Source organism: Mauremys reevesii, linkage group 1 (assembly GCF_016161935.1).
Source record: "Mauremys reevesii isolate NIE-2019 linkage group 1, ASM1616193v1, whole genome shotgun sequence".
NCBI classification, from domain to species: domain Eukaryota; kingdom Metazoa; phylum Chordata; order Testudines; family Geoemydidae; genus Mauremys; species Mauremys reevesii.
The window spans coordinates 203,928,890-203,937,930 of NC_052623.1; the positions used below are offsets into that span (position 1 = coordinate 203,928,890).

Sequence of the window (9,041 nt, forward strand, 5' to 3'; positions counted from 1 at the left end):
TTAAGGCTTAAGTCAAGAACGGTGAAGTAAGGTGTCTTTAAGAAGCAATGTTGGATGCAAAAATTCAGTCCCAGTTAATTTATCTAGAGAAAGAGCATGTTGTGAAAATGTTTAAGTCTAGAGTGAATGCTGGAAATTTAAGACACAAAAGGAATATCAAAATTCAACTTGCTCTCAGAGCTTGAGTTAGACAAAAATTTCATTCAAAGTTGGAGGTTTCTCTCAAACTAAAAGACAGACAGCAATTGGTAGGTTTTCATAATTTTAGAATTTTAGATAGGGCCTTTTTTAAATAGGATAAGTATAGACAAAGGTGTTCCAGACTACACTACAGTTGAAATGAAATGAAGAGTATGAAAAGTTATTCTCTCTCTCTCTGCACACACAGCAGCATGAACAGCAGATTTTGGAGCGGGAGGGTGAAATAGAAATTACCTGTCACCTGCTCTCTCACACAGACACAGCCAAGAGCAGTGACTGTTAGTTTGGCAAAGTAGGCATGAAAGGGAAATAGACAGAAAGGCAGTCAGAGTATGGGTTTAAGGCGTTAAGCCTTTAAAGCAATTTAAATTGGAATAAAAGGCAGCAGACTAGTAACACTAATTCTAAAAGGTACAACACCACAGGAAAGGCTCAGTTTAAAGCATATAGCATATAACCAGATGAAATTATAAGCATTTGGTTAGCATCTTTAAAGAGTTGCCAACATATTTTTAATAAGCATGGGCAATAATGAAATAAGCCTTAAAAGCATATGAATACAACCGTATCTGTGCATAAACACAGTGCTAGTTAAAACAGTACTTTAGGTGCTACAGCAAAACTTATTTCTCACAATTCTAAGAACCTAATTTTTGGTTGTTATCATGGAAAGGAATTTAGGTTTCTATTATGCTGACCGCAGTAAGCTTCTTGTTCTTTGGACTTATTCACAATCTGTCTTTCAGTTATTGGAACACAATAGTTTGGCAATATTCCGATGGAAGTTATAAACCTGGAATTATGTAACACAGGGATTTGGTCCAATTGGTTGATTATATGGGAAAGCAACATAGTTCTTTCCCCAAGGAACTTCTGGTCTTCCTTCAGAGTCCAGAGTTCACCTATGGGTTTGCTGAGGGGAAAAACAGTGATTGCTCAACTCTCTATACTGAAGCAGGACTGTTTTATCTCACCATTCAGTTTAGAGACTGATAGCTCTTGAGCAAGATAGATTTTCGTGATGTCGCCATTTCTTTAGGAAGACAACCTCCTTCCTAACCTGGTTTCTGGTAGGAATGTATGCCTGGGACCTAATATTCCCCAAGGATGTTATCCCTGAAGGACTCAATTAAAAAGAGTACCTCTCTCTCAGGAGATGAAATGTTAGACTTACGCTAAGGTGACTCACTTCAGCTAGAGGTGACAACAGTTCATGGGATCAGGCAGCTTCTTTGTAGTAGGAGCATTAAGCTTTGGAAGGTCCAATTATTTCATAGGTATTGTTCCCCATTGAAATATACAGATGGAGGTGGTTCCTATCCAAAAACGGTCAGATCTGACGGTTCACCCTCCCACTGAATAGTTGCAAGTTTTGGGGGAGCAATGTGCTGATCACATTGTTGGAAATCTGTCTTTTCAATGACAGGTTAGGAAGAGCTGCCCTATATGTGTGCGCCCAGGAGAGCGCGCTGTGGTCTGGCAAAAGTCTATCTTTCAGTCACAGAATCAATTTAAACCAGGGGTGGGCAAAGTTTTTGGGCCGAGGGCTACATCAGGATGGGGAAATTGTATGCAGGGCCGGGGCAGGGGGTTGGGGTGCGGGAAGGAGTGTGGGAGGGGGTTAGGTGTGCAGGAAGGGGCTCACGGCAAGGGATTGGGGCAGAGGAGAGGTGTGGGTTTTATGAGGGGGCTCAGGGAAGGGGGTTGGGGTGCGGGCAGGGAGTTGGGAGGCAGGGTGCAGGAGGGGTTTGGGATCCGAGATGGCAGCGGCATGCACCAGGACCAGGGCAGGCTCCCTGCATGCCTGCCCTGACCCGCGCCACTCCAGGAAGCGCTGTGGCCCAGGGTGGGGGGGGAAGGGGAGAAATGCCACACCTCCTGTTACCTCCCCCAAAGCTCCCTTGGCCGTGGTTTCCCATTCCCAGCCAATAGGAGCTGTGGGGGGTGGTGCCTGGGGGGCTGGCTGCTGCTGAAAGCGGTGCAGGGCCTGTGGTACCTGTGGGGCTGGCTGCTGCTGAAAGCGGTGCGGGGCCTGCGATGCCACGGGGGGCAATCCCGCAGGCCGGATCCAAAGCCCCAAGGGGTCAGATCCAGCCCGCAGGCCATAGTTTTCCCATCCCTCATTAATGTATTTTTAGTAATTGTACCGTTTATTCTTCTCATAAAGTTCTACATAGTTATAATAGTCCTTTCACATTCTGTGATATGTTGGTGCAGCTTTCTTAAAATTTTAATTCTGGAGTTCAATATTCATTCTTTACTCAAAAATTTTCCAAAAGGAATTTATCTATTTCTGCTTTAAATATAGGAATGTTATCACACAAAATTTGATTATATACTTAATCAACTTCAATAATTTATTATTAAGTTCAACTTTCTATTCCTAATAATCAGAAATACTGCTTTAATACTTCATATTTTATTCTGGATAATTTTACATTTACTAGGTAAGTACAACCAAGTAAATCAAACCACAATCTAGTAAGATGAAGTAATAATATTCAACTATAAGTTAATTCTTAGTCACAATCTCATACTTAAGAACATAAGAACGGCCATACTGGGTTAGACCAAAGGTCCATCTAGCCCAGTATCCTGTCTTCTGACAGTTGCCAATCCCAGGTGCCCCATGGGGGGGATGAATAAACAGGTAATCATTAAGTGATCCATTCCCTGTCGCTCATTCACAGTTTCTGGCAAACAGAGGCTAGGGACACCATCCCTGCCCCTCCTGGCTTTACCATTAAACTTCTAACCCAATATTTCATGTTAACATCTTATTACAAATTGCAAACTACTGAGTTATGGACCCCAACATAGAGTAGAGATACTTTGTAAACTAGCTGGTACATATGAAAAGAGCATAGAACTAGGATATCAGAGACATCCCATTCATTCTTTCCTTCCCATCCTGTTTCCCTCCATCCTCATTTCCATCTGGTACTACCGCCTTGTGAATAACATAGCTCATTGCTGAGGGTTGGTGTTTTGACAATGGAGCTAATTGAATAACAGTGAATAAGATGGTGACACACAGATATGTTACCCTCTGGTTAGAAAGAAGCAGATTAAGATTACTATTTGAATTTATTAAAACACTTTGCACACAAGGCCTTACTGCACATTTACACATTTGTTGCTAGCTTTCAGATAACACCACCCACATCAGTATTAGAGGAGAAATGACATCATTTGGATATCAATTCAGAGAAACTGAGGCTATGTCTCTACCACCCGCCCGGGTCGGCGGGAAGCGTTCGACTTTTCGGAGTTCGATATATCGTGTCTCATCTAGACGCGATATATCGAACTCCGAACGCGCTCCTGTCGACTCCGGAACTCCACCACCGCGAACGGCGGTGGCGGAGTCGACAGGGGAGCCGCGGACTTCGATCCCGCGGCATCTGGACGGGTGAGTAGTTCGAACTAAGGTAGTTCGAGTTCAGCTACGCTATTCGTGTAGCTGAACTTGCATACCTTAGTTCGAAACCCCCCCCCCCCGTGTAGACCAGGCCTGAGGAAAGGGTTGAGAGCCAAAGTTACAATTTTTCTGAGGAGAGGCAAGAATCACTCATATGGTGGGAGTTACCAGACTGTCAGCAAAGCACAGAGTAAACAATTTATTAATGACAAGATTGGGCCATCCCTTTGAGGCTGCACATGTTGCAGTATCCCTTCACCAGCTACTGGGCAGCTGCTGACAATGCAAGAAAAACAGTCTTTTTACGGTTTTGCCTACACATTCTAGCTCTTCAGTTCCTTGTTCCTTATTCCTAATGATATCTGTATAAATGCAGGATATTGTGATTGTTTAAAAGTTTCTTTTCTGCACCTTGTGGCTTCTGCTACAACCTGGAGGTTGCCCCTGAGTGTCTCATGGTATTGCAATCCATTAACAGATCTCTAAGTAGCAAAATTTTGCAATGCAATGTAGGCTACAAGAATTAGCTGTGACCCTTTCATGCCCCAAGAAGATCCTGGAAATAGTGAGATGGCTATTACTTCCTCCTCACGTTCAGTCAAAATCCTCAGTTTCTAATATCAAAATTTGTTGCGCTGGTGATTATGTCAAAGGATTATGATTAACTGAAGAAAAAAAAAAGGGCAAGACAATCATTATCCTGCTTACTCGTGTATACATGTCTCTAGTTCAATGCAAATAAAATAAGAATGTAATTTTCACCTTGAGATATTAACAAACATTAGGGATTTCAGGGTTATGCTGTATTCATATCCCCCTACGCACAGCACATTACAACAGGACTTTTCACAACATGACCATACATCTCAGGCACAGAAGTATGCACACACATTGGCCTTGGTTGGTTCACATTTGAATGCTGGAGTTCAAATGAAGTCCAAAACTCAAAGTGGAGCTCAGCCAAAATAAACAGAGTTTTTTCGAGTTTCACCCAAATGGGCACTAGGCTTGTGTGAAACTTGCAGTGAACCTGGCCCAAGTTTCCAGCTTGTACAATTCTGCATAATCACAGTACAAAATGCTGCATATGTTCACTTTAATGAGAGGTGTCACTCACAATACTGTGCAAAATTCAGCTTATTTATACAGTGCCTTTCGAGAGGAACAAAATGTATTCTATTAGAAAGGAGCACAGCATTGATCCTACATTCACGATTGAGAGGGCACTTTCAATCTAAGGACCTGATCTCGCAAGAACAGATTTAAAAATTTTATTAAAAAGCTAATGTTTAAAATTAAATATTCACAAGTTAAGAGGGAAAGTATTGTACATTTGGGGCCAGGCTTAATTTATGAGGGATTACAGGTATCAGTTACAAGGATCATGAGATACACACATATCACATAACCAGCAGAGACCCAGATTGGGGTGTGGGAGTTTTTAAAGCAGTGGATAAGTGGGCTCAGGTATGCCACCCATGGACTGTATTACTACATGTTCTCAACTCCTATTCAAGTTCTTACTCCACACCCATTGCCATAGTATCCAAGTGTCTTGGCTTTAATGGGACTTGAAAGTACTCAACAGATCCTAAATCCTTATTTTCATCTCTTTAGACTAATTTTCTGGAGAAGTTACCTTGGGCCGAAATATCTTATGCTTGCTCTCTGACCAAAGATGAATTATTCTGCACTGTTTAGTAAAATTGCATTAGGCTATTTGAGTTATCCAAGCCTGGGTGAAGAAGCTGTAATTATTAAGAAATTATTTGGCTGCGTCTTTTGTACTTGTCTACATTGCCATTCTATAGAACCATATGAGAGACACTCAAAATGCTTTATAAACAGGAATGAAACCTTTCGAGTCTAATGTTCAGAAGGCAAATTTTACCTCTATTTTACAGATGAAGCCACAAGGCAATGAGTCAGGAATAGCACCTGAACTCCCATCCTCTGCTAACCACTAGATGTTGCTTCTGATCAAAAAACAATTTTACTTTAAAAATTAAATTTGAGAGCTAAGCGGTCCCAAATTATGTATGGTGCTTTATTCTTGGACAAAAAGAACTGATTGAGAAATTAAGAAATAGAACAAATGAAAACAGTGCACTACTCATTCAATATGTTCTATTCTTCTCCATCACCTGATGTAAATCGGCATAACTCCACTAACTTTCACTAGAACTAGGCTGACTTACACCAGCTAAGGATCTTGCCTTCAAGTACAGTTAGCTAGCACCTTGCCCTGCAGAAGGGTGAACTGGATTATCTAGTGAGACTTCTCTGTCTCTATTGTACTGTAATTCTCAAACAACACAGTAAAGTAAAAAAACAAACAGTTTTCATTTAGTTGGATAATAATCATTAACAAAAAAGTTACACACAGACCACCACATTCAGCTGTAAAATCTCACCATTTAGGCCAGGTCTTTATTTAAAAGTTTTGCTCGCTTAGTTATGCCTGTTACAGGTGTGATTTTTTTATGATTCAGTATATAAGCAAAACTGTGCTTCTGCCAGTATATTTTATTCTTCTCACCAATATAGACGTACTGGCAAAATTTTCATGCATAGACAAGCCTCTACATGGTAATGTCTTCAGATTACTGGCTGTCTTTGTTATATGTTTGTACAGTGCTTAGCACCATAATACAATTAAGTAATAAAAATAAAATCATACTAGGGACTTGACATGCATAAAAAAAGGGAATTCAACATTTATAAAGTTGCAAAGTTCTAAGCAAGACCTAAACGCTATCACACTGCACACAGAGTACACAAAACAAAAAAGTTATTGTCTTAACAAAAAAATTACTATGTATGAATGAACTAAGGGGCATAGAGGGGAGAGTAATCATTACCATAATTTTGCATTAAGTTCATGAGACTAACCCTTTAGTAGACTTTGCAAGTTATTTGCCTCACTAATACAAAGCAGCTGTAACGTCTGTAATGCTCTGGACAGTTTTAAGAACATTTCCAGTCTGCCTCTCACACATTTTTTCTTCTGGCTCCTAGAAATGAAATCACAAGACACTATATGTTTATAACACCTTCCTACCAAGCTATTGCAATGTGCAACAAAATCATTATCAAATTAAGAGCATCCCCCTGCGAAGTAGATTAATACTATTAACTCCATTTTACCTATGTGGGGAAACTGAGGCACGGAGCGCTGACAGTGGCTTGCCCAGCACATGAGCTGCAATGCAAAGCCAAGCACGGACCCCTGTCACCTCCTCCAGCCTTGTGCTGGGACTGGCAGCACCCGGCCGCGGCGGGGATCTCCGATTTACCTTTCTCCACCGTATGAATGTTCACACTGCAAAGCAGCCAGTCGCCACCCCGCAGCCGGAGACAAGCCGCCTAGTTCTGCCCTGCGGCTAAGCGCATTAGCGGACAGGGCTGTACCGCGCAGCCGGGGCACGGCGGCGGCCCGGAGCGAAGCCCCCCGGCGCCTCCAGGCCGCCCCGCCCCGCCCAGCTCAGCTCAGCTCAGCTCAGCTCAGTGAGCGGCGCGGGGCCGGGGGAGGGAGGTTCCCCGCGCAAAGGGACCCGGGCCGAGGGACGCGCTGGGAGCCGGGACTCCGCGGTTCTGCGCCCGGCTCCGGCGCGCGCTCGCCGGCTGCCGGTCCCATCAGCTCCCTGCGCTCTGACCCCGCCCCGGCCCCCCCCTGACGCCCCGGCCCCGGCCCCTCTCTCGCCTGCGCTGCGCACTGTGCCGGGAGCCCTCCGGGACTGCCGTTGCCATGGTAGCAGCGACCAGCCCCAGCTCCCCTCACTCACCTGTAGCGCCCCGCGCTGAAACGGCGGGTCAAAAGGGCCAAACTTCTCTCTCTGTTCCGTTGCCTAAGCAACAAGGAGAGGACGGGGGAAGTCTCGTGAGAAAATAGACGAGAATTCTGCTTGTCCCGGTTTCCACGGAGACCTAGATCACTTCTCACCTGGGGAGAGGCTGGAGTGCCGCCATCTTGGATGCTGGCCAGGGCCACCCAGAGCAGGTGTGTTAGCGCTATCGCTAACACAGGCTGTGACCTCCCCTCCAGCTGCCCAGTGCTGGGGCGCTGCACCTTCTGCCCGTGTTCCCTGCTCTCCTAGGGAAGCCCCCATCCAGCCCGACATGCAGCCACAGGCTGACGTCTCACACCACACGCTACATGTGGCACTTGAGGCCTTTGCCTCAAGACATGAGGTGACCAAGCCCCATTGACCATTTGTAGACGGTCTCCAGCACAGCCCACACAAATCAAGAGTCAGGGCCCAGAAATCATGAGATTTAAAGTATAACCAGCACTAGTATCCCCCCCCCCTCAGGTTTCTGAGCTGTTGTTGGGTTCCACGGTGGGCATGGTTTCACGCCTCTCTTCAGGCAAGGGGCACAGAAAATTACTTTTTCAAAGAAAAAGAGAAAAGCAAGCCGAATCTCCCAAAATTGCAGAAGCTGGGGCTTTAAGGAAACCTCAAATGTTACAAGACTGGTGATAAAATCCTGTGACTTGGTAACTGGCCTAGCAGCCTTCCCTCTGCTTCTGGACTCCTTTGCTAAGGCCCAGCCCACACAGCAATTTAATTGACCTGAAGAAGAGCTCTGTGAGCCTCCAAAGCTTGCGTCTTTCACCAACAGAAGTTGGTCCAATAAAATATATACCTCATCCACCGTGCCTCTCTCATATCCTGGGACCGAGATAGCAACACCACCACAAACAGCAGTTTAATTTAATATACATACATATATACAAAGATGGGATGGAACGTAAGGGAGAAGGACAACAATGCAGAAGTTCCATTAAATATTTCTACCACCTACACTATCACGTCATTATTTATAAATCAAATCACTTCACAGCTGTCTACACACTGAGTTAATTTCAGAGCACGTTTTTAAAATGACAGTTTTTGGCAGCATGCTTCATAGATCAGTGGTTCTGAACATTGTGGTTTATGCAATTCGGCCACTCAGACAATGGCCCAGAATCCCACAATCTGTTGGGGGTCATATGAAGAAACAATTAGAGGCTTCTGGGTACTGCAGGGGGCTAGGACTTCTAATGGAAGTGCCTCTCCTCACCGTGCCCACACAGCTCTGGATAAGATCACCCCAAAAGGTGGTGAGGTTATCTCCACAGGCCCTGATGTGCTACTTACATTGCCCTGAATCTGATACTTGTCAAGTGGGGAAAAAAAAAAAAAAAGAGGTGTGAAGATCTGCAGTAGGATTGAGAGAAGGGCTGTAGAGACTGCAGGAACAGAAGGAGGGGGAGCTATTCCTTCCCTCCCTTGCCCAGGTTCTTTCTGGGCCCCAGTAGCTAAAAGGTTTTTCTGCTTTCTCATCAATGAGATGTGTTCCTGTTCCACCAACCACCCTCTTCCAATCTACTTCTAGGTCACATTCCAGCCCTTGAGAAGTACTTATCTAAAGA

At 44.4% G+C, this 9,041-nt stretch overlaps 1 protein-coding gene across 5 annotated transcripts in view; it reads right to left on the reverse strand.

Moving 5' to 3' along the window:
* The window catches only part of CCDC181 (coiled-coil domain containing 181), a 32,750-nt gene extending 25,230 nt beyond the window's left edge, over positions 1–7,520 (reverse strand). For 2 of the 5 annotated variants that reach the window (XM_039527383.1, XM_039527378.1), the window contains exons 1-2: positions 7,408–7,520; positions 6,515–6,636 (exon numbers count right to left, since the gene is read on the reverse strand). The gene's annotated coding sequence lies outside the window, so the exon portion shown is untranslated. Of the gene's footprint in view, positions 1–6,514; positions 6,637–6,918; positions 7,077–7,407 lie in introns of those variants that run through there. The other 3 variants (XM_039527390.1, XM_039527406.1, XM_039527396.1) reach the window with 3 other exon arrangements.
* Positions 7,521–9,041: the final 1,521 nt, after the last annotated feature.